Below are 23,979 nucleotides of genomic sequence, written 5' to 3' on the forward strand. Positions count from 1 at the left end.
AATGGTGGGAGGAAACTGGAGCCCCCAGGGAAAACCCTCGCAGAATCAGTGAGAACATATAAACTCCTTACAGAAAGCATGGGAGTTGAACACCGGTCCCGATTGCTGGCACTGTAAAGGCACCCCGCTAACCACTCTGCCAACCGTGCAATATATAACCAGAAGCTCTCATTTATTCATTCACCATCAAGAACCAATGAAGCAAAAAAGAAAACGTTATTCAGTGAAGAATTTAAGTACATTTAGATGCTCCTTTGGGTCAAACATTTGGTCATCCTTCCAAGTCTACCCTCCTTTTTATTATCATTCTTTAATGAAGTATACTTGGATATCCTTCCCACGTTCATACGGAATAAATTCTGGACTGTTGTTGGAGAAAGATGGAATAGCATTGAACCAAGACTTGGACTGGTGTTCAAATACAACCCCAATGGGATCTTGTGGTTAAATAATTTTTCCTCTGGAAAAATAAGTTCAAGAAATTTTTTTGTGAATTTGACATTGGTTTATTAACCTCATTCATTGGACAATCAAAACAGGAATTTAGTGTAAAAGCAAATTCTCCTCCAAAGGTTGTCGAGCTGAGCAAGTTTTTTTTATCAATTAAAAACCTTTTTGGACCTCTATTAGTAAATATTTTCAACAGGTTACAGGTGTTGGTTTTCCGTGGAATTCTGAGTTATTTTGGATGGGGAACTTTGAAAATATAACTCCTAAATTATGTATATCACATTTTAAGTTGAAATTTGTTAAATTAGCTCTGGTGATAGCAAGGAAGTGTATTGCTGTCACTTGGAAATCAGATGTTTCTTCGATACCAGGAAGATGGCAAACAGAGATTCAAAGTTGTATTCCACTAGAAAAAAATTACATATAATTTGAGAGGTAAATATTCTATATTTTTACAGAGTTGGAGCCTGTACATTAAGTTTTAATTTATAAAGAATTCCTTGACACATCTTCCGGAACAGAGAAGTCTTCCCTTAATAAATAAATAATGTTTTCTTGTGAAATGCTTTTGGAATCTTTGAGCTTTTCCTAAAGCAATCCAATTCAATTTATAATCATATTCATCATGTATTTTAGTAAGTTTTTTTTTAGCTTAGTATAGTTTTTAGTGGGGGTAGAAAGTGGGGAGGGAGGTGGTTTAGGGGGTTGGGAGGAGGTTTTTAGTTAGGGTCTTTTGTAGTCTTTTTTTCTTTCTTATTTCTTTTTCTTTGTATAAAACAATATCTATTTAATAAATAACTGTACAATGTAATATGTTTTTTTTATTTGTTATATATGTTGATCTTAAAATATTTTTAAAAATTATATTTGAATGTAGGGTGCTTGATGGCAACAATGTGTAAAGTAAATTTCTTCCTTCAGTACAAAGTTGCTATAATCAATGCAATATTCATCAAATCAGAATGATCATAAAATGAATAATGCAGGCTAGAAACAAATTATGATGAACTTTCCCAAAAGAGACATCTCTCAGACTGAACCTCTGAGGCTCCTTCCATTCATTGCATCTATTGGGCTCAGCGAGTGGTTTAACAATCTGCTAAATTGCAAAACAAATTGCTGAAGTCTTTAAAAAAACTTTGACTTTCTTTGAATGAGTGCAGGAAGCAGGAGATTTTATCTGAAAGTTAGGCTTCGCCCTGTCTCTGAAGTAAGGCAGCAGAGACACGACCTATTGAGGTAATCAACTTCTTGGTGCACACCTAGAGTTAGACTACACATCTTTATTCTTCTTGCTTTATATACAATTAACATAAGCTTCTGAACTATTTTGTTAATTGCCAACTGATAATTTTTGAGGACGTGCATCAAAATCACGGCCCAAAGCATTGACTGACCATTTCTATCCACGTATACTGCCTGACCTGTGAGTTTCTCCACATTCTCATTGTTTCCTCTGGATTTCAGCATCTGTAGTGTTCATGTTTGTTTATAGGTGTGTAATGTTAATTCTGTATATTTCTTGTGTGTACACAGTAAGGTCACTGAGTCATCATCGGGTCAATTAACGGTATGCTTCATTGAATTGGGGAATTTTAGTTAATGCATTAAGACTGCCTTTGGACAAAGGCAGCCAAGAAGGGATTTAATTGAGGTATATAAAAATGTGATGTCCAGACACTGAGAATGGGAAGAACGTATTTCTCTTTTACTCTTTTTTTACACTAAAAACTTGCATTATTGCTGTATACGTCCCGACTCTGGAAGACGGCTTGCTTGTTCACACAGAACAGAAGAAATGTTGGGTCAGTGAATTCATCTACACAGCAAGCTGGCTCTTGGAGGAAAAGAGGCAGGATGTGTAGTATTCCTTTCCTATTTTGACCCAGAAACACGGCTCGCCCTTTTACACTCTCCCTGTTTCACTTCTGATACTACCTCGCTTGGTGGATAAAAGGCAGGTCTGAAATGACCCTCCAATCCACCTTCATCACATTTATACAGGTAGGCGAGGCATATTAAAGGCACATTATACCAGCTTGAAGTATTAGTTACCATTTTTACACTGAAAAGCTACATTATTGCCATATACACTACTTGTCTCCGGAAGCCGCTTGCTTGTTCACACAGAACAAAAGAAAAGCCGGGTCAGTGAGTTCTTTTACACAGCAAGTCAGCTTCCTGAAGCAAAAGAGGCAGGACATGTAGTACAGCCCTGCTTTGCATCTGACACTGCCTACTTTGGCGACTAGAAGCCAGTTAAGTTCAGACCCACAATCTGACTTCGACACGTTCATACAGATAAGCAAAGTGTTCAAAAGGCAGATAATATCTGGCTTGAATTCTCTGTGTAAAAGGGGTAAGTGTAAAAAGGGTATTTATTGGGGGTATAGAGTGAACTGGCAGAATGATTAGAGGGAAGTAGTAGGTCCTGGAAAAAAGTGCCTGGAAGAATGTTGGAGACAAAGCCTCATGACAGGGATGAGTACTTGATCTATCTTAAATTACAAGGGTACAGAGAGGTAGCTAGGAAGGGAAATTAATCTTAGCTCTTTGTTGTTCAGATGTTTAAATTTAAATTTTAGACATACAGCACGGTAACAGGCCTTTCTCGCCCACAAGCCTATTCCCCCTCAGTTACCTCTATACACCCAATTAACCTATAAACCCCGTATGTTTTTGAAGGGTGGGAGGAAACTGGAGCACCTGGTGGAAACCCACGCAGACACGGGAAGAAGAACAAACTTCTTACAAAAGGCACGTAATTTGAAACCGGGTCACAGATGCTGTAACAGCACTGTGCTAACCGCTACACTGACTGTGCCACAATTGTCTCCCAATTCCACAAGTGTAAAATAAATTATATGTGGAAGGGAAATGGGACCACAAATTTGATGTGGAATACTTTGTGTTTTCACCTTGGCAGAATTTGATACTGGACTGCATTCAGGGTTCCCTGAGCATTGATATCAGTGTGACAGTTTGAGCTTAGTGCAGGCCATGGAATCTTGTTGTCTTCTGCAAACTAAGACTTCATTTATGAAACAGCAATTCCACCTCCAAGAGCCTGGGTTCATCTGGCAAATTGATTGTGGCTGTAATATTCTCATCTCCAGCCATTCTGCTTGTGTCCTTTGTCGGGAAGTTTTATAAATTCAAAATCAATCATCTGTTCTATCTGTGTACCTGTGCTGATTTAGAAGCAGGGACTTCAGTAAATGAGCTATTGCAATCAAATTGAAATAACCTTTCACCCCTTAAGTACTTGTTCCCTCCCCCATCACCTTCAAGAAATTTTAACTGTATTAATACGGTTGGAATATGTGAAGAAGGATATCAGCGGGAAATTTTGAGATTTAAATAGCGAGCGAATTTTGAGCAAACCAGAACTGGTTACTTCTTGATAAAATTGTAGTAGTTAATGCTGGTTATCAGGTTTCTGGCAAACATGTAGCATCCAACTCATTTTAAATTGTGCCAATCAGGAAAGGATCCCCAGAGAGTACATTGTTCAAGTAAAATGAAGAGGCTGGTCCATTTTTTGACCTCCACAATCTCAACACTGTCTGAAGTATCTCATTTTAAATTTATCTGTATTAGCCATGGCTCACACTCTTGCCATTAGTCAGCAGGTTATGTGTTCAAGTCCACAGAAAAATCTAGGCCATAGTATAGCAAATTGTAGGAAGCATTCCACCTTTGAAGGCTCTTTTGTGGGTGAAGCACTAAACAAGGTCTTGTCAGCCATAGCTTTACACAAAATCCTTTTTTTGTTTATTGATTCTTTTTAATTCAATTAAGTACATTATTGTAGTTGTTTTCATAATTTTCTTTTACAAAGTACCCTTTCAGCTGTGGCAAATAAGAATTTCAATGCATATGTACATTGTTCAATGTGTATGACGACAAGTTCATTATTTTTATTATTTAATTGGAATGCTCCATTCTCGCCTCTGGGTAAGGAAATGCAATCCAACCTGAACTTCTTACTTGGACTCTTTCAGTTCCACAATCTGCTGGAGAAACTGGTCAAACATTCTTGGTGCGAGGAAAAGATTGGTTGACATTTCAAAACAAAGCACTTTGAAAGACTGAGGAAATGTAGGACAGAAGGCAGAGTAAAGGGAACAGGGTGGGAGGGGTGGAACAAGGGTCCCGATATGGGACAAATAGAGGTGAATATGTGACATCCCAACTACAAAGCACAACACACTGACTTGTCAAATGCTTTTTTTTTAACCACCCTGTCTAATAGTGAACAGGCATTTCACAAAGAACTAACCTTGTTCAATTTTTAGAAAAGGCAACAAAAAAAAATGGCTCAGGCCCAAAGGGTTTGGCTGTCTTTTACTTTTTATAGATGCTGAGTTTATCCAGCACTGTTGTGTATGGCATTCGACCCCAGCTTTTGCAGATTTTTTTTATTTAACTGTTAATACAGTCCATGTATTGATCTAGATTTTCAAAAGACATTTGACAATGTACCGAATAAAAATTAAATACAGTTAGAGAATGAAGATCGAGGGAATAAAATCAAAGTAGATTGCTAGCTGGCATCAGGACACAAAGCAAAGTGTGAAGGAAAGGATAGGTATTTTCAATTTTAATGGTGGCGGATGGCCCTTGGATCAGTGCTAGTCACACCTTATGGAAACAATTTGACTTTGGAATCAAAGCAATTTCAAAAAGTACCAAAGTGATGAGGAAGGGCAATACAGTTCTGAGGAACATTCCAACTAACAAAATGTTAGTAACCTTGAAGAATGAATGAATAATTCACAAGTGCAGTTCCACACATAAGTACTTTTGGAGGAAAGAATAAGGAGGTTGTTTATTATGTGGAAGCTATGTCTTTGTTGGGTAGAGGAACAAAGGATCTTGGTACAAAAATACATCCATCGCAAAAGGTGGCACCACATGTTGGCAAGGCAATAAAACAAAGCTCTACATTTTATTTCTAGAGAGACCTCATTGAAAAGCAAGGAATCTGTGTTAAGAGGCCTGCACACAGTCTGTATTATTGGAATATGGAATGGATATTGAAGCAATGCAGAGGATATGCAGAAGATTTGAGAGGATGACATCAGAAATATGAGATTGTGTATTATCAAGATGACTTTCTGAACACTCTACACTGAAGGGTGGCCTGATCAAGGTCTTTAAAATTGTGGAGGGTTTTGGCAGAATAAGTGTAGATTTCCACTCATGGCGCAAGAACATAACTCATTGTTGTCCTAAGATAGCTGCCAGGAAATCCAGCAGGGAACTAGGAAAAAAATGTCTTTATTCAAAGAGAGGGGAGAACATGAAATCACAACCCCACAGTGAATAGTTAATGTAAACAGTAAAATGAGAAGCAAAGGGAGGTTGGACAAGCAAACAAGGGATTAAACATTATCATTTAATAACAGAATATTATGATGGTAGATTAAGATAAGCAAAGAGAGGAGGAAGCTCAAGTCAAATATAAACTTGGGTTTGAACTCTCTGAAACAATGATTTGTTTCTGTCCTGTACAATCCATGTATTCTAATCCAAAGGATTACATTAACTGAGAGATGGGTGTAAAGCTGGAAAAAAAAAGTGATATGACTTTAAAGTTAGAATTGAGCTCATCTGAGATAACATCAGAAAAATTTCCTTGCACATAGAGCCATGAAAATTATTAAATCTCATACCTTAAAAAAAAGCTGAAGAGGTTTGAAATCAATTGGTGGTTTTATTACAGAGATTAACAGTTCTTGATTTGGTGAGGACAGCAAGGGTAATGAAATCTGGACAGACAGATGGAGTTCAGATAAAATTTAGTCGAAATCAGACTGAACAGCCAAATGGGCTTGAGACGTCATTTTCTTACTTGTTTTTAAATTCAATGATTTTAGACATGGTTCCGAAAATAATATGAATGGATTGCAAATTAGCTTTAATTGGTGCGATTAAAATAAAACCTTTGGCAAGTCATTTGCAAAGTTCTGGAATTAAGATGAAATGGGATGGATTGAACAACACAATCTCCCTTTATTTCAATATGTGGAACTCAAGACAGTTGTGTGTCCCTTAGAGACTTCAATTTCAAAGCAATAATGTTGTGGGGAAAGGAAACATATGAACAACTAAACAAGGATGAAAAATATCCTAATGAATAATTAACCAGACATTGATTAGTGCTCACAAGATGAATGATCAAAAAAATCTGAAATTATTTTCTCCCAAATATATTCAGGAAACATCTCAAGTTCTGCTGCATGATTAGTGTATCCCAAGGGTGGGAGATAACGCGGCAGAGCATGAGTGATTGCATTGCTCGGGATTATTAAGGTCATACCATAATCAGGATAAATTTGCCACTTTGCACAGGCCATGGATCCGTAGTGTACACTTAACATGGTAAGGAAGGAAACTAATTCACTGAAGGAATCATTCATTTTTTTTTAGCTCTGTGCAATAGTAAAATGGCAATACAGCCACTATCAATGCAACAAAGGAAACATTGATATTGAATTCTTTTCTCCAAAAAAATTTTGTCCACTTAAAAAGAAGAAGGTTCCTTCTCTATCAACAAGGTTGTCGTTCTAACTCAAAAGCAAAAAGCTGTGGGTGCTGGAAACCTGAAATAGAATAGAATATACCAGAACTGTGCCACTGGTCAGGCAACACCAGTGAAGGTACAGAGCAAACACTTTAGGTTGATGATCTTTCATCTGAACTCAGAAAACAGTAACAGGCCCTTTCGGCTCACAAGCCCATGCCATCCAAATACACCCAATTAACCAACAACGCCCAGTATGTTTTGAATGGGGGAGGAAACCAGAGCACCCAGAGGAAATCCACGCAGACACGGGGAGAACGTACAAACTCCTTACTGACAGCGCTGGATTTGAACCTGAGTCACTGGTGTTGTGACAAAAGTTAGTGGTAACGTGCATAGAAAGAGGGAAAGGGGGAAAGAGAAGATTCATGATAGATTGGAGAACTGGAAAAATGAACTAACGCGAGGAGTGATAGAGCTAAGTAAATGTACGAGTTGAAGATTCAAAGTCTGGAGGAGTGCGAACTCAAGATGAATAATGTGTATAAAATTATCACCTGTAAGAAAAACGAGAAAAAGTTCTGAGTGCAGGAAATGCGAGTTAATTTTTTCATGACCTGGAATTATTGAAGATGCGCAGGAGACTGCAGATGCTGTCCTCCAAAGTGAAACACAATCTGCTTGAGATATTTCCAGATAGACAACCGGTCATCAGGGGATAGAAGGACATGGATCAGGTGTAAGCAGCAGAGTGTTTTAGTTTAGTTTTTTGCATCATGTTCAGTGCAGAAAGGCCCTGTTTCTATACTGTACCCTTCTAGGATTGAGTTAAACTTTTGTCTATCTGTCAATATATTTATCAAAGATATAATTATTTAACATTGATTTACAAAGATACATTTATTATGTTGCTGAACCAGTCAAACCTAAAGACTGGATTAATGATCAACCTATCAAAGCAGCGTCAGTATAATTTCAATGAATCCAAAATAAGAACCGTTCGTGGACATGAAAATATTAGATTTAAAGAAGAAAATCTGCCGATGCTGGGGTCGTGCAGGAGGCAAAAGTGCAGGAGAAACTCAGCAGGTCTTGTAGTATCTATAGGAGGTAAAATGGCAGCCAATGTTTCAGACCTGAGCCATTTGTCAGAAAGGAAGGGCTGCAAATACATGCCAGGGAACTGCAGGCAGGTGAGACCAATATCTATGGTGGGTAAATTATCAGTGGGGATTCTGAGGGACAGAACTTACCCTCATTTGGATAGGCAGTGATTGATTCAGGAAAGTGAACATGGCTTTGTGCATGGGAAATTTAGATAGATATACAGGTATATATATATATATATATATATATATATATCGGAAGGGTTTAGAAGGATAGAAATGAAATGCAGGAATATGAGACTTGAATGCTAATGCCAGTGGATGAGTTGGGCCAAAGAGATTATTTTGTGCTGTATAGTTCAATGATTCAATAATTATGTCTCACAAATTTGAGAGTGTTTTTAAGAGATCAACAAGAGGGTCAACGAGGAAAGGATGGGAGACATAAGATCGGCCTTTAACAAGATCTACAGTGTATGGCAGGATGTTCCAGAAGGTTTAATCACATGGGATCCGAAGTGATCTTGCCAATTGGATTCAGTATTGCTTAGTGAAAGGAGTCTGAGGGTAGTAGTGAAGATCTGTGCTAGGATCACTGTGGATGACAGAAAAATTGGAGGTGCAGTGAACGGTGAGAAAGGTGGTCTATGTTTACAACAGGATCTAATTCAACTGGGGAAGTGGGGTAAAGAATGGCAGATGGAATTTAACTTGGATAAGTGTGAGGTGATATATTTTGGTAGGATGTGCACAGTAAATGGTAGAAACCTGCAGAGTGTTGTGGAAGGAGACCGAGGGGCACAGACACATATCTGAAAATGATGTTGTATGTAGACAGGGTGGTGAACAAGGCAGTTGGCACACTTGCCTTCATAAGTAGAGATAATGAATACTGGTGTTGGAATATTATATAGAACTGCACAAGGTATTAATGAAACCATACTTTCTCACGGAGGGATGTGGAATGAGTGGCCGGGGAAGTGATAGAGGCAGGTACACTGCAACATTTAAAAGACATCGAGTCCGGCACATGGATAGGACAGGTTGTGAGGGATATTTCCCAAATATAGTTATGGTCAGTATAGACCAGTTGGCCCGAAGGAACTGCTTCGGTGCTGTGAAATGCTTTGACTCTAACGTGTCCACCCGTCTAACTATATTGAATCCATTTTTTTTAAAAATCTGTCTTTATTATTCTGTGTGGATTGTGTTGCCGAACGATTCTTACCCTGAACACAGTACACATGTAGAGCAGAGACACTAACCAGTCAATGAAATCTGTGATTGTAAGATTTAATTGTTTCCGATTGCTTGCTCCTGCACGTGTAACAAACTGTAGAGATGGTAAGCAGGCTGTCTAGCCTTATGGAGGAGACAGTATTGAGAGCAGGACAAGCTGTGTTATTGATGGAGGAACCTGCATTCATTATTCTTCCATCTCTGAAAGGTACAAGAGCTGCATAAACGTTTACCATCTCCCATACAAATGGTGTCTGTCTCCTGTACAAATGACATACAGCTCTAGTATGAACCATGTGGGATATGCCTATGATGTACATGTCAATTGTAACTTCTACATACTTTGTACAGCAGAAAAATCAGTGTGGAATGCATGTATAAACAATTTTCAATAACCCACCTGAACCTCTTGGGTTTTCCTGTTCTCCCTTCAAGATACTGTTTGTGCTGGAATATTTACAGGTGAGAATTGACCTTACCTGTTTGCTGAGAAGTTGACCTTACCTGTTTGCTGAGAAGTTGACCTTACCTGTTTGCTGAAAAGTTGACCTTACCTGTTTGCTGAGAAGTTGACCTTACCTGTTTGCTGAGAAGTTGACCTTACCTGTTTGCTGAGAAGTTGACCTTACCTGTTTGCTGAGTAGTTGACCTTACCTGTTTGCTGAGAAGTTGACCTTACCTGTTTGCTGAGAAGTTGACCTTGCGCGTTTGCTGAGAAGTTGACCTTGCGCGTTTGCTGAGAAGTTGACCTTGCGCGTTTGCTGAGAAGTTGACCTTGCGCGTTTGCTGAGAAGTTGACCTTGCGCGTTTGCTGAGAAGTTGACCTTACCTGTTTGCTGAGAAGTTGACCTTACCTGTTTGCTGAGAAGTTGACCTTTCCTGTTTGCTGAGAAGTTGACCTTTCCTGTTTGCTGAGTTGACCTTATCTGTCTGCTGAGAAGTTGACCTTACCTGTCCGCTGAGAAGTTGACCTTACCGGTTTGCTGAGAAGTTGACCTTACCGGTTTGCTGAGAAGTTGACCTTACCGGTCTGCTGAGAAGTTGACCTTACCGGTCTGCTGAGAAGTTGACTTTACCGGTTTGCTGAGAAGTTGACTTTACCGGTTTGCTGAGAAGTTGACCATATCGGTTTGCTGAGAAGTTGCTTCAGTACATGGAAATATGCAGTGATAGATGGAAATACTCAATGCTTCATACCACATCTGTGAGAGGAGAAATGAGGTTAAGGTTTCATGCCAGAGGCCCTTTAATGGAACTGGGAAGGGACAAAAGAAGTTAAACAAGAAAGTGTGCAAATGATGGGGTCAAGTCCAATACACAAATGTGCTTGCTAGAGAAACTCAGCAGGTCACACAGCATCCACAATGGTTAGTGTAGTGGTGAGTACAACACTATTACAGTTGCAGTGACCCAGGTTCTATCTGTAAGGAGTTTGTGCGTTCTCCTGGTGATCACATGCATTTGCTCTGGAGGTTCCAGTGTCCTCCCACATTCCAAAGACGAACAGGGTTAGTAAATTAATTGGTTACATGGCTGTATTTATGCAGCGTGTGTTCAAGAGGGTCTGTTACCCTGCCGTATTTTTAATTTTTTTTAAAGTTAAAGAAGACAAAAGAACCTTGTTAAACAGCAAGGGCAGTGGGGGAGGGAGGATATCAGAGGTATCACTTTGCATATATATTCTCATTCCCCTTTTACATGCAGTCCTGAAGCTTAACACACTCTTCAGGCTCCTTCCCGGTTCTTCAACCTGAAAAGTTCAATCAGTTTCTCTTCCCACAGATGCAGCCTGACCTGCTATGCATTCCCAGCATTTTTATTTTAGATTTCCAGCATCTGTGGTGTTTGAAAGATCGAAGAGTGGATGAGAGAAGGCTTGTGTTGTGGATAAACACTGGCCCAAGATTCTTGGACCCTTGGTTTCTTTTTCCCTGTACCTAATTCTATGTATTGACTGCTCTCTGGTAGTGTGAATGGCTGGCTGCTCATAATACGTGGAGCTTGAAGATGATGTTTCATTCTTTTATAACGCCTTTTTACAGTATGAGGCATTGTTGACAAGGCCTCTGTTTATGGCCATGCTAATCTAGCTGTAAAAATGGGAGTGAGTCTTCTTCTTGAATTGATGTATGGAGAGATCAGAAAGAGAAGAGGAATTGTCCATTTAACCTCTCATGCCAGTTCCGTCACTAAATAGTCATGGCTGATCTTTTACCTCATGCACACTTTCCTGCACTAATCCTATAGTCAATTGATTACCACCATCCTCAAAAAATCAATCAATCGGTTTTGAATATACTGAGTTTGTAATCTTCCACAACTCCCTTAGAAATGGAAAATCAAAAAAAAAATCATAATTCTCTGGGAGAAGAAACTTTCTCTGGTCCTGAATGGTCTGTTTTTCAAGACTGTGATCCCTGATTCTCAACATCAGAAAATTATCACTGCATTTACCATGAGAAGCCCAATAAGGCTTCAGTTTGTTTGAATGGGATTATCTACCGAAGGAAGTGATGGGGATGGGTACAATTATGGAACATAGAGTAGAGAACATAGGGTGTAGTGGTTAATGTAACATGGTTACAGTGCCTGAAAACTGGTTTCAAATGCCACGCTGTCTGTGAGCAGTTTGTATGTTCTTCCCGTGTTTTGATTTCCTCCCACCATTCAAAATGTACTGGGGGTGTAGGTCAATGGAGTGTAATTGGGCAGCAAGGGTTCATGGGCCGAAAGGGTGTGTTACCATGCTGTATATTTAATTTTTAAAAAAAATGAATTACAGCCCAGTACAAGCCCATTGGCCCGTGATGTTGTTCCAACCTATATAAACCTACTGAAAAAACCCTAAACCTTTTCTATCTCCTAACCCCTTACTTTTTCTTTCATGCATGTGACTGCCCCAGAGTCTTTTAAATGTCCTTTTTGTACCAGCCTCTGCCATTACCCCAGGTAATAGGTGCATATATGGATCAGGAAGTTTCAGAGGGACATGGGCCATGACAAATGGGACTAGCTCAGACAGGGAACTTGGGTGTCATGGATGAATTGAGTGGAAGAGCCTGTATAGCTCCATGATTCTTTAATTCTGAAAGCTGAGTTCATGGATATCGGCAGCCAATTTGTCCCTGATTTTCCGCTCATTAAATTGAATGTGTAAGAAATTGTGGGCTATTCATCTGTGATCTCCTTGATGTACTCCCTGGGAGGACCATAGTCTGCCTTGGTATCTGTGTTGGGAGCATTTGCTGGTTGAGTGCCAGGCTCTACTAGTTACATGTGGAATTGAATATAAAAACTAAACCTTTGGTTCTCAGCCCTTCCCCTGCTGCACAGAAGCAGCTCTGTGTTGCAGCTGCTGTGTTTTTAATGTCTGATTTGTGCCCTGGAACTACTTTCTAACAGTAACCTCATAAATCTAACGACTTTTACTTTGTTGTTTGACATCTCAACCAAGTCGACAATCAATTTACAATATCTGCCAAAGTGCTCCGGAAGCATTTTCAAAATGGGATTTTATGTGGAAATTTGACAAGAGTATATATTCTATTTGCATAAATAACAGAGTTGTGAGATGAGGGAGGGCAAAAACAAATGGAGTTGCAAATCATAATGCATAATCGACATGTGAACAGCTAGTGGGACAGAACCAGGCACAATTGCAAAACTCCATTGGCCAAAAAGCTTTCAACATTATCTGCCAATGAGGGATAGCCACTTAGTGGTGAATATCTTCAGAAAAGTTAGGAAACTGACAAGCAAGAGTCCACATGAATTATCTGCCAGTTAATTCATAATCCGGAAGGAACTGATAATTCAAGGGAAGAGACGTGTCTTTCTCATCTGGGCTCTGTGTTCAAAGTAAGTCCCATACTGATAGGATGAATGCACAGGAAGTGGAGGGATATGAACCATATGAAAGCAGCAGAGTTTCAATTTAATTTGGCCATCATGTTTGGCGCAGACACATGGGTTGAAGATCCTCCCCCTGTGCTATTCTGTTCTTATGCTCTCTAAAGATCCTTTTTTTTATGAAGTGAGTTTGAACAGATTCAATCCAGTCAGGATGAGTCAACATTTGTTCTTCTGAGTTTGGGAGCTTCACATTTCATCTGCACTTACCATGTCACCAACCCAATCAACAAAATGGCAATGGACTAAAACTGCATCTTTGCCTTTAATTGGGTTGAAGAAGATCAGCTGGAGAAAATATTTTCAGACCAACTTATGAAGAATGGTTAGTTTTGTTGTCTTCTTATTTGTTCAGTTCTTCTTCCTCTTTTAACGGTCAAATAAATAAGCTATGTGGGATCAGGGTTGATTTCAGAACAAGTCTAATGGGGGGGGGGGCATTAGGGTGTCTGATGGGAGGGCACAAGCTGACGTTCAAAGTGGGGTGAGGGTGAGTGAGAGCAGATGACATACCTGCCACGAACCTCCTCCATGTGCCGCTGTCACACTTCCCCCTCCCTCTGATGTAACAGACAAACATGTGCGCTAATATCGCGTGGAGATATTAGCACACGAGATAATAGCGATGTTAGTGCTGGAGGTGGGGGGGCACAATGACTCATTTGGCTGGGAAATGCCCATGAATGCTCCCCCCCCACCCCTTGGTGCCAGCTGAATGTGGAATGGAAAAGCGCAGAAGATGGAGAGTTTAAAAACTTCATGCACAGGGTGCAAGAACTATCCCAACATTATTTTATATCTGAAATAATCCCAGGATATTCCATGGTTGAATCCTCTGCTTTAATCCTTCTCCTCATTCACTCTTCCAATGGCTACGTCTTATCATGAAATCCACCATAAATGCTGGCATATAAGATGACTCGTGAATAAGACAAACTCCTGAATTTTCACCTAAAATGTAGGTTTTGAGCTATACTCACAGTATAAGAGAACCCCAAGCCTGGCACTTACCAGTGACCAGTGGAGTGATGCTGCTAGGTAGATTTAATCTACTAACCTACAATATTTTTAAAGCAAATTACCCAATGAAGTTTAAATTTTATTAATATATTGTAAAATAAACCACCGTTGGCTCCTTTAACAGGTCGTTTAAAGCCTGTAGAGTCGACGGCAGTCAGACCTGGCAGATGGACCCCGAGAAAGGGTGCGCTGTGACTCTACTGTTAAGATTCGGATTTTATACTTGGTGTATAAGACAATCCCTGGTTTTGGCCTGACATTTTTCAAGTTCAAGCCACGTCTTATATGCCAGCATATACTCTAACGCTAATGCAACCTCCATTTCGTGCTCTTTCACATTTTGTGGGAAGACCTGGCAATACTGACACTTAACTGATCATTCCTAATCAACTGAGGTTGGACCAAATTATGGTGGGTCCAGATTCAGACATAGATCTGCCCAGGTAAGGATGGTAGATTCCTGAAGGCCCTTAATGAATTAGTTCTTCATAACAATCCAGTAGTATCATGGTCAACACTCCTGATGCTAGCCTTCTACAGCAGATCTACTTACTTGAATTTAAATGTCCAGTTGTCATGGATTCAACTTCACGTCAGAAGATCAAAGATGCCAGGATCTGGATGTTTATCTGGTAACTTACCAAACCTTCTCCCATGAAACATCAAGCTCAGTATCTTCTTCCCCCTGGTATCGAATGCTAATCCTGTTGGCTCAGAAATTCAGGCCCAGCCACGAGGTCTCACAAGCACAGAGTACTGATGGTTGTATCAGTGTAAACATTCCTACAATTCCTTCGGCAGTAGTCATAGAGATGTACAGGCCCTACGGTCTGACTTGTTCAGGCCAACATAGTCTGAGCAAATCCATATTTAGCCCATATCCCTATAAACCTTTCCTATTTTAAGTAACTGTTCAAGTGTCTTTTACCTGTCCTAATTGTATCCACCTCTACAGTTGCCTCTGGCAGATAATTCAATCAACACACCACCTTCATGACCCTCACATCTTTCTCCTGCTGCCTTAAACCTATGTCCTCTCCCTTTAGATTCCCCTACCTTAGAAAATAGCCTACCTATTCACCTTCGCTATATTCCACATGATTTTATGTACCCAATATGGTCACCCCTTGGCCTACTATGTTGCAGGGAAAATAATTCATAGCCTTCCCACTCTTTCCTTACATATACTCTAACGCTAATGCAACCTCCATTTCGTGCTCTTTCACATTTTGTGGGAAGACCTGGCAATACTGACACTTAACTGATCATTCCTAATCAACTGAGGTTGGACCAAATTATGGTGGGTCCAGATTCAGACATAGATCTGCCCAGGTAAGGTTGGTAGATTCCTGAAGGCCCTTAATGAATTAGTTCTTCATAACAATCCAGTAGTATCATGGTCAACACTCCTGATGCTAGCCTTCTACAGCAGATCTCCACTCTCCACTGGCCACCGTGACAGAGGTGCACCAAAGAAAAGGTACAAGGACTGCCTAAAGAAATCTCTTGGTGCCTGCCACATTGACCACCGCCAGTGGGCTGATATCACCTCAAACCATGCATCTTGGTGCCTCACAGTTTGGCGGGCAGCAACCTCCTTTGAAGAAGACCGCAGAGCCCACCTCACTGACAAAAGGCAAAGGAGGAAAAACCCAACACCCAACCCCAACCCACCAATTTTCCCCTGCAACCGCTGCAACCGTGTCTGCCTGTCCCGCATCAGACTTGTCAGCCACAAACGAGCCTGCAGCTGACGTGGACATTTACCCCCTCCATAAATCTATGTCCGCGAAGCCAAGCCAAAGAAGAAAGAAGCCCTCCAGACCCAGCAACATCCATGTGAATATATTCTGCACCCTTTCCAGTTTCTCACAGCAGGGCAACTAGAACTGCCCATAATACACAGCTCTAATGATAATGGAAATTGATTCTGCCTCTCCCTCCACTTCATTGGATTATTTTGTCAGCACCCAACATTATTTCAGATGTAAAAACACAGGAACCCTGGAGGCACTCAGCAGGTCTCACAGTGTCCATAAGAGGTAAAGATATATTACTGATGTTTCGGTCCTGAGCCCATCTTCAAGGTTAAAGCAAAAAGCAAGCAAGGAGCCTATATTAAAAAGCTGGTGAATAAGGTTGATTGGATACGGTAAGAGGACTGGAGAGAGGACAGATGAGAATTCTCATCATCTTATCCAATTAACACCTTTTGTCTGCTGGTCTCTCCCATTCTCCCCTTCTCACCAGCCTTTTAGTATAGGCCCCCTGCCTGTTGTTTACTTAAACCTTGATGAAGGGCTCAGGCCTAAAACGTCAATACTATATCTGCAAGACCTGCTGAATTCTACCAACATTCCTGTGTTTTTACTTCAATCTCAGCGTCTGCAGACTTTGGTGTTTTACATTATTTCAAATGTGATCTTGAATTTCATTTAGTGCTAGCTCCTAATCTTCAAGGTTGCTCAGTGCTAAGCCAGCATTGAATGCTGTGCAGAATAGGGTCAATTTAACGTGCATACAAACCCACTATCCCTCCTACAGAGAAGGACAAGGACAGCAGAGCATGGAATCACTTTCAATTAAGATCCCTAACCAAGCACACATTGTTCCTACTTGTATTGCCACTAAATCTAGATCCTGGAATGTTCTTCCAACCAGCCAAATAGGAGTGACATCATGATGCAGGCCTCAGCATTAAAATCTCATGGTCATACAATGGCATCAATCACCTTTTTTACACTGAGGCTGAGCCCACACTTATCCTACTTTGTTCCTCTTAAAATCACATTAACTCCTCCCCCCCCCCCCCCCACCACCCCCACCCCCAAGATCCAACCATTCATCAACAAATGAGGGGAGAGCTACAAGACTGAATTTTTGTCTCATCTGCTAATGGAAACAACCTCCCTGATTCTATTTTATCTATTCCATTAGAACCATGGGATCCTACACCACAGAAACAGTTCCTTCAGCCCATCTAGTCTGTGAACTATAATTCTGCCTAGTCCCATTGACCTGCACATAGTCCTCACTTCTCCATACCCCTTCCATTTATGTACATGTCCAAATTTTACTTAAATGTCAAAATCACCACTTTCTCTGGCAGCTCGTTCCACACTGTCAACATGAAGAAGTTCCCCGTAATGTTCACCCCAAACATCCTGCTTTTTACCTTTAACCCGTGAATTTATATGTTTCTCTCAGATCCCTCCTTATCCTTCTAAATTCCAATGAGTATATTCCCAGGCTACTTAGTCTCTCCTCATTAATCTTCTATTGTGTATGCTGAATACACAATTCTGGAATGAGTGCTTTGTTTCTGAAATGTGGCTCCAGTGAAGGGCAGACAAGGGTGGCATGGTTGGCATAGCGGTTAGCGCAATACCTTTACTTGGGTTTGAATCCCATGCTATCTCTAGGGAGTTTGTATGTTGTCCCCGTGTTTGCATGGGTTTTCTCCAGGAGCTCCGGTTTCCTCCCACCCTTCAAAAACTTATCAGGGTGCAGGTTAATGGGGTATAATATGGACGGCACCGACTCATGGGGCCAAATTGACCTACTACGGTGCTGTATGTCTTAATTTTTTTTTTAAAAGCAGGATGACCCGAGAACGTCATCTTGGACAGACAGACTGAGCCTGTTCGCTGGTAGCTGACAGCAGATGTAGAATTCAATGGACAGGTATTACTGCACCACATGTTTTGCTATAATAGAAGATGAAGATCTGATTCAATCACTAGAAATCAATTTATATGCTACCCTTTCCATGAACTCGTGCCACTCTGAGAACCACAACCAATGAAATGGAGTGAAGTTTATTGTCTTTAGGAAGTATCCAAGTTTGTTTTGAAACCGAGTGCTTTCCCCAAAAAATGAGCAAGCAGGAGGAAGTAGGGTACTCTGACCAGCAACTAGGAAATATTCCCTGGTCTCTCATCCTAAGTAAATTAGATGTTTTCCCCAGAAACCAACATTGAGCCATGCTCAATGATCAACAATCCCTCCTGCCTGATCTTCACAGCTTTGTAACTACGAAGCTACTGAAAGTCATGTTCATTTTAGGCCTTTGGGAAAAATTGTGTTTCGCCTATAAATCACAGTTTTTGACCTTTCCATTCAATGGCAGGGAGCTCATACCATCTTTACAAATTGGGTATCATGATGTCAAAAGTGTTTATAGTCTGCTTTGTCTACCTGTTTTCTACCTTTTGGAAAGTAAATCTCACATATAAGGGTCTCTGAATCATCAAGCACTGAATTAAAACAATGCTTGTGGTACTTGTGGGATTGTCTGACATCCAAACACACTGAGTGTGTTAGAGCAGCACATTCATACATGACAGTCTGCCACAGAGCACTGGAACCTGAAAGCTTTGTTGTGTTGTGTTCTTTTCTTACCTGCTCTCTTTCCGTTCCCCAGCTGACCTTCTCTATCAGATCTCTGTCCTGCATGCAAACCATAGTCCCCATCCATTAAAAATTCATGATGCTAAGTCAGTGTTCTGACGCCAAATGTGTTTGCATTGGTTGATTTTCCAACAATGAAAGGTGGTAAAGAAGTTCAGATCTTTGAATGGTTTTATGTACCAACAGGATATCATGTAAAGAAATCCTATGTTGCATATGGAACATTGTTGAATCAGTGAATATTGTAAAACTGTAGGGCAATGTAGAAAAACATGATCCAAAAGAAACAGGCCCTCTGGTATGGAAGACTAAGGGAAATGATTAACATAGACAAAAGCCCCAATATTATGTCTTCTTCTTTCATTTGGTTGCAGTCAACTGGAACAACCACCCTAATTTCACATTCAGGTCATTGAGGCAGAGTTTATTGCTGTGGTACCTCCATTGTATCTGGGTATTCATTGGTTCCGTGGGTGACCAAAGGCACATACTAGAGAGCTTTTAATTTTCCACTTGTGCATCAAATGCAATATTCACATCTCCCAGAGGTGGTTTAGGATCTCAAAGCCAGGGTCTTTCTGAATCCTTAGTAAAACCTAAGTGACGAACACTTTCTCTCTATTCAATTCTGTTCCCCTGACAGGCTCTGGGTGTGGATTTTTTTTTTACTGCATCACTAATGTCCTAGTACATTTCAACATAAACTGACATCTGCCCAAACCTCTGCACTGTTTCGATGTTATTTTGTTTGACCTTTATTTAGAAAATTGATTGTGCCTCATATCGTTGGTTGTTTTATATAAGCATTAATGCAGTTTTGGTCACCTAACTACAGAAAGATGTCAATAAAACTGAAGGAGGGCAGAGAAAATTTATTAGGATGTTACTGGGACTTCAGGAACTGAGTTACAGTGAAAGGTTAAACAGGTTATGATTTATTTCTCTGTAGTGAGGAAGAATGAGGGGAGATCTGATTATTATATACAAAATTACAAAGGGTATAGATAATGCAAGTAAGCTTTTATTTCCACTGAGGGTAGGTGAGATACCAAGGGTGATAGGGGAGAAGTTTAGAGGGGGAATATCTTAACTCAGAGAGTGGTGAGAGTGTGGAACAAACAGCCAGTTGACGTGGTGAATGCAGGTTCAATTTTAATATTTAAGAGATATTTGGACCGGTACATGGATGGATGGGGTATGGAGGTCTGTGGACAGGGTGCAGGTCAGTGGGACTAGACAGAACAATACTTTGGCACTGACTAGGAGGGCTGAAGGGCCTGTTTTCTGCATTGTAATGTTCTATGGTTCTATAGTTACGGAGGAGAGACACTTCGATCTTTCCCCATCAGACTGGTTGATAACCTTGTAAAATGCTGTATGAATTACTTAACTCTGATGGTTTAGCTATGACAGTAAGTGGTTGTTTAGCCAAAGTGGCGACCAATGTAGCTGATTGATTGAAAAATTTTTAAAAATCTGCAAATGCTGGAAATCTGAAATAAAAATGCTGGAAATACCAAACAGGCCAGTGGAAAGACTGAGATTTTCCCTCTCTGAGGATGCTGCCTGCCCCATTGATATTTTTCACACCCTTTGTTCATTGGTAACAGTAGAATTTAAGAATATAATAATTAGGAACAGTAGTTCCATTTGCTTTAAAATTTAGACATACAGCACGACAACAGCCCCTTTCAGCCCACAAGCCTGCGCTGCCAAAATATCCCAATTAATCTAAAACCCCTCTATGTTTTTGGAGCGTGGGAGGAACTGGAGCACCTGGAGGTGCTATTAACAGTGCTAGAGATCCATGTTCGAATCTGGCTCTGTCTGTTAGGAGTTTGTACTTTCTCACCGTATCTGTCAAGGTTTCCTCTGTGTACTCCAGTTTACTTCCACTGTTCAAAATGTACAGGGGTATTAGGGGGTTGTAGGTTAATTGATGTATTTGGGGGCATGGGTTCGTGGACAGGAAGGGCCTGTTACCATGCTGTACATATTAATTTTTAAAAATAAGTGCATACAGATAGGGGGAGAATGTACATGCAGCACTGGATTCAACCCGAGGTCGCTGGCGCTGTCATAGAGTTGCACTAACCACTATACTAACGGTACCACCCACTACGATAAATATGATAAAATGAATAATGGTCATGTCTGATCTTCCACCTCAATGTCACATTTCTGTATTATCCCAATATCCCCTTAATGGCCCAAATACTATTGCTTTCTCATGGAGCCATGCAGCACACAAACAGGCTCTTCTCCCCAACTCATCCATGCTAAACAAAGTGCCTTTCTGAGCTGATCCCACTTGCCATCATTTGGCCCATTTCTTTCTAAACCTTTTCTATATATGAACCTGTCCAAATGTCTTTTAAACATTATAATTATACCCACTTCTTTCACTTCCTCTTGCTGCTCATTCAATAGACCCACAACCATCTGTGTGAAAGGCTTACCTCTTGGGTCACTTTAAAGAGATCTCCTCTCACCATAAACCATTTTAGTTTTAGAATCCCCCTACACTAGGAAAAAGACCATGCCATCCACCTTCAGGATTTTAATCAGCCCTTATCAACCCATCCCTCAGACTTCTTTTCTCCAAAGAAAACATTCAGTGTATCTAATATCTCAGAACTCAAGCCCACCAATCCCAGCAACAACCTTGTGAAATTTTTCTGCTCCCTTATAGCTTAATCACATTCCTCCTAATAATATGGTGACAAGATCTGCACATAATATTCCCGGTGCGGTCTCACCGTTGTGCGATACAGCTGGAACACATCCATAAGAAACCTTGTACTCAATGCCTCATTCAATAGAGGCCCAAGCATGACTTTATCTACCTGTGTTGCCGCTTCCAGGAAATGACATACTTGTAGACTTCAGGCTTTCTGTTCTTCAACATTTTTCCAGGGCTCTTGCTATTTATTATTTAAGTCCTGCTCTGTTTTAACTTGTAACCCTTTCCTTTAAATCTGAGAACAGGATTAATTCTATTTTAAATAAACGTACTGACTGACACAGAGCATTCCAAATATTCACTATCCTCTGAATGGATTTCTTTTCCCATCTCAGTTCCTGACTGAGCAGTTATCATTTTACTGGGAGTGATACCATTGGCAATACCATCAAGATTTACAGTTTTAATGTGTGTACGTCCAGATCATGCCAGATAATCATATAATGAATGAAACTACTGGATCAGGATTTAACTTGGGCCATTATTATCCCATTGATCATTTTGGACATTTTTATCAATATCAGGGGAAGGAGAAAACTACTTACCACATATGTCAGTGTATAAGACGACCCCCAAAATTTTCACTTATAATGTGGGTTATGAACTATACTCGCTGTACAAGTCTGGCACTTACCACTGACCAGTGGAGTGATGTTGTCACAATATTTTAAAAGCAAATTACCCAGCAGAGGTTTTAATTAAATTAGCATATTTTAAAATAAACTACCATCGGCTCCTTTAACAGGCCATTTAAAGCCTGGCGTGGCAGAGCGCTGAGTCTTTTCTGTTAAGGTTTGGATTTTATACTTGATGTGTAAGACGACCCCTGGTTTGGGGTGACATTTTTAAGATTCAAATACTGTCTTATGTGCTGACATATATGGTAAATTGAAAACAAAAACTTGCATAAAATTGCTAAGAACCACTGTGGTTGGAGAATTAATTCTTGGAGATATTTAAAAAGATGGGTTTGGGGTCCATGGAATGTATGCATTTTGGTTTAATTATTTGGAATGATGTTTAAAATAGATGTGACTTTTTATTTATATAAAATTATATTCTGAAAGAGAGACAAAGTTATGAAGGCACAGGCCATCTCCAAAAGGAAAAAAAAAATAGTGGTAGATCTAGTTTTTTAACAAGTCTGATGGTGTCCTCCCATAAAAGAAGAAAAATTTCCCAAGGATTTTCTGATCAGCAATGAGTAGGTAATCATTACCACATCTGGCTAAAGACTTGTGCAATATAAAGTTTATTGAAATAGAAATCTTCAGCCCGGAATAAATGGGAAAGTGAAATAAAGTGAATTTTATACAAATGGGGAGATTTCCATAACAAATGGAAAATAGGAGGTTTGTTGTGACTAAGGAGAACATTAAGGAATTTAGAAAAACTGATCAAGGGCTAGTTGTTCATTAAAATGGGTTTCATGTACTCCCATGATAGGTCTCTGATCGTTCAAGTGGACAATTATAGATGTGAGTTCTCACACAAGCATAGCAATAAATAAATTAATTAAGAGTAAAACATGAAAAGCTGCCAGGTACCGTGATTGAAGTAAAAACACAATGCTGGAGAAACTCAGCAGATCAAACAGTGGACTTGAGATAGCAAAGATAAAGATACATAACCAACATTTCAGAAATACCTTGATAAAGGGCTCATCCCCAAAAGGTTGGTGACATGTCTTTATCTTTTCCATATAAAGTTCACTGTTTGATCTGCTGAGTTTCTCCAGCATTGAGTTGCTTTTATATAAATTCAATAGCTCGAATAGAATATTAGTGCAGACCAAGAATTTACCAAACTCTTGTCAAAAAAAAATCTCCTTTTGGAAATAAATCTTCCAGCTTTACATGTTTCACTAGTCAGCAATTTTTAATTGATCAAACCCCATTGAGATCCAAATATTGCAGCCCCAGGATATCACTGCAGAAGTTTGAAGACAATCGCTCAGTAATCTTCAGCTGTTTCACTGATGACCTTCCCTTTGTCACACGACCAGAAAGGAAATGTTCTTCTTCTTCACCTTGTTTACTTCTCTCTGGAGCAACAAGATCTTTATGAGTGGAGAGCTGTGAAAATGTTGTGTTCAGGTGGTCTGTGAAATGATGTGTGATTTTGCAATTTGATTCGGAGTGGGAGGATTCTATTGCTCTAATGGGGATCTGGTTAGTATTCAAGTGAGATTTCAATAGATGTCTTCCTGTCAATCTGTGTTGATGACTAAATATGATGGATCAGATGTCCTCATCTCTTCTACAGTCGCACCTTATCCTAGTGGACGTTTATTCAGCTGAAGATGAAATGTAAAATATTATCAATGTTACTGGTTCTGATCTGTAGCTGACACAGCTGTTGATGGGCATGCATTGAAAGCCAGTTATCCCTCACTCATAAGCTAATGACTTTGGATAGTATGATTGAGAACTGAACTGCGGTAAAAAATAAAATTGGGTAATTAGCACAGCACAAGTCAATGATAGGAGAGTTGACACTGTTAATTCATAGCCATTGTCAATGGGTTAACCTGCCACAAAAAAAAATTTTGTTGCCTCTTTATGGGAAAGGGC

General features: G+C 40.0%; 1 protein-coding gene and 1 long non-coding RNA gene across 35 annotated transcripts in view; one reads left to right on the forward strand and one right to left on the reverse strand.

The window, feature by feature from the left end:
• Positions 1-23,979, forward strand: part of LOC138745038 (transcription factor Maf-like) — a 374,863-nt gene that overhangs the window by 166,031 nt on the left and 184,853 nt on the right. For 5 of the 34 annotated variants that reach the window (XR_011345928.1, XR_011345941.1, XR_011345939.1 and 2 more), the window contains one exon: positions 17,852-17,937. The exons of 26 other annotated variants lie outside the window; for them this stretch is intronic. The gene's annotated coding sequence lies outside the window, so the exon portion shown is untranslated. Of the gene's footprint in view, positions 1-5,411; positions 6,091-17,851; positions 17,938-23,979 lie in introns of those variants that run through there. 3 more of the 34 variants (XR_011345932.1, XR_011345952.1, XR_011345938.1) reach the window with 3 other exon arrangements.
• Positions 23,271-23,979, reverse strand: part of LOC138745042 (uncharacterized) — a 38,454-nt gene continuing 37,745 nt past the window's right edge. Inside the window, exon 3 of the long non-coding RNA XR_011345976.1 lies at positions 23,271-23,702. This is a non-coding gene — a long non-coding RNA (uncharacterized lncRNA). The remainder of the gene's footprint in view (positions 23,703-23,979) is intronic.

Source organism: Narcine bancroftii, chromosome 10 (assembly GCF_036971445.1).
Source record: "Narcine bancroftii isolate sNarBan1 chromosome 10, sNarBan1.hap1, whole genome shotgun sequence".
NCBI classification, from domain to species: Eukaryota; Metazoa; Chordata; class Chondrichthyes; order Torpediniformes; family Narcinidae; genus Narcine; species Narcine bancroftii.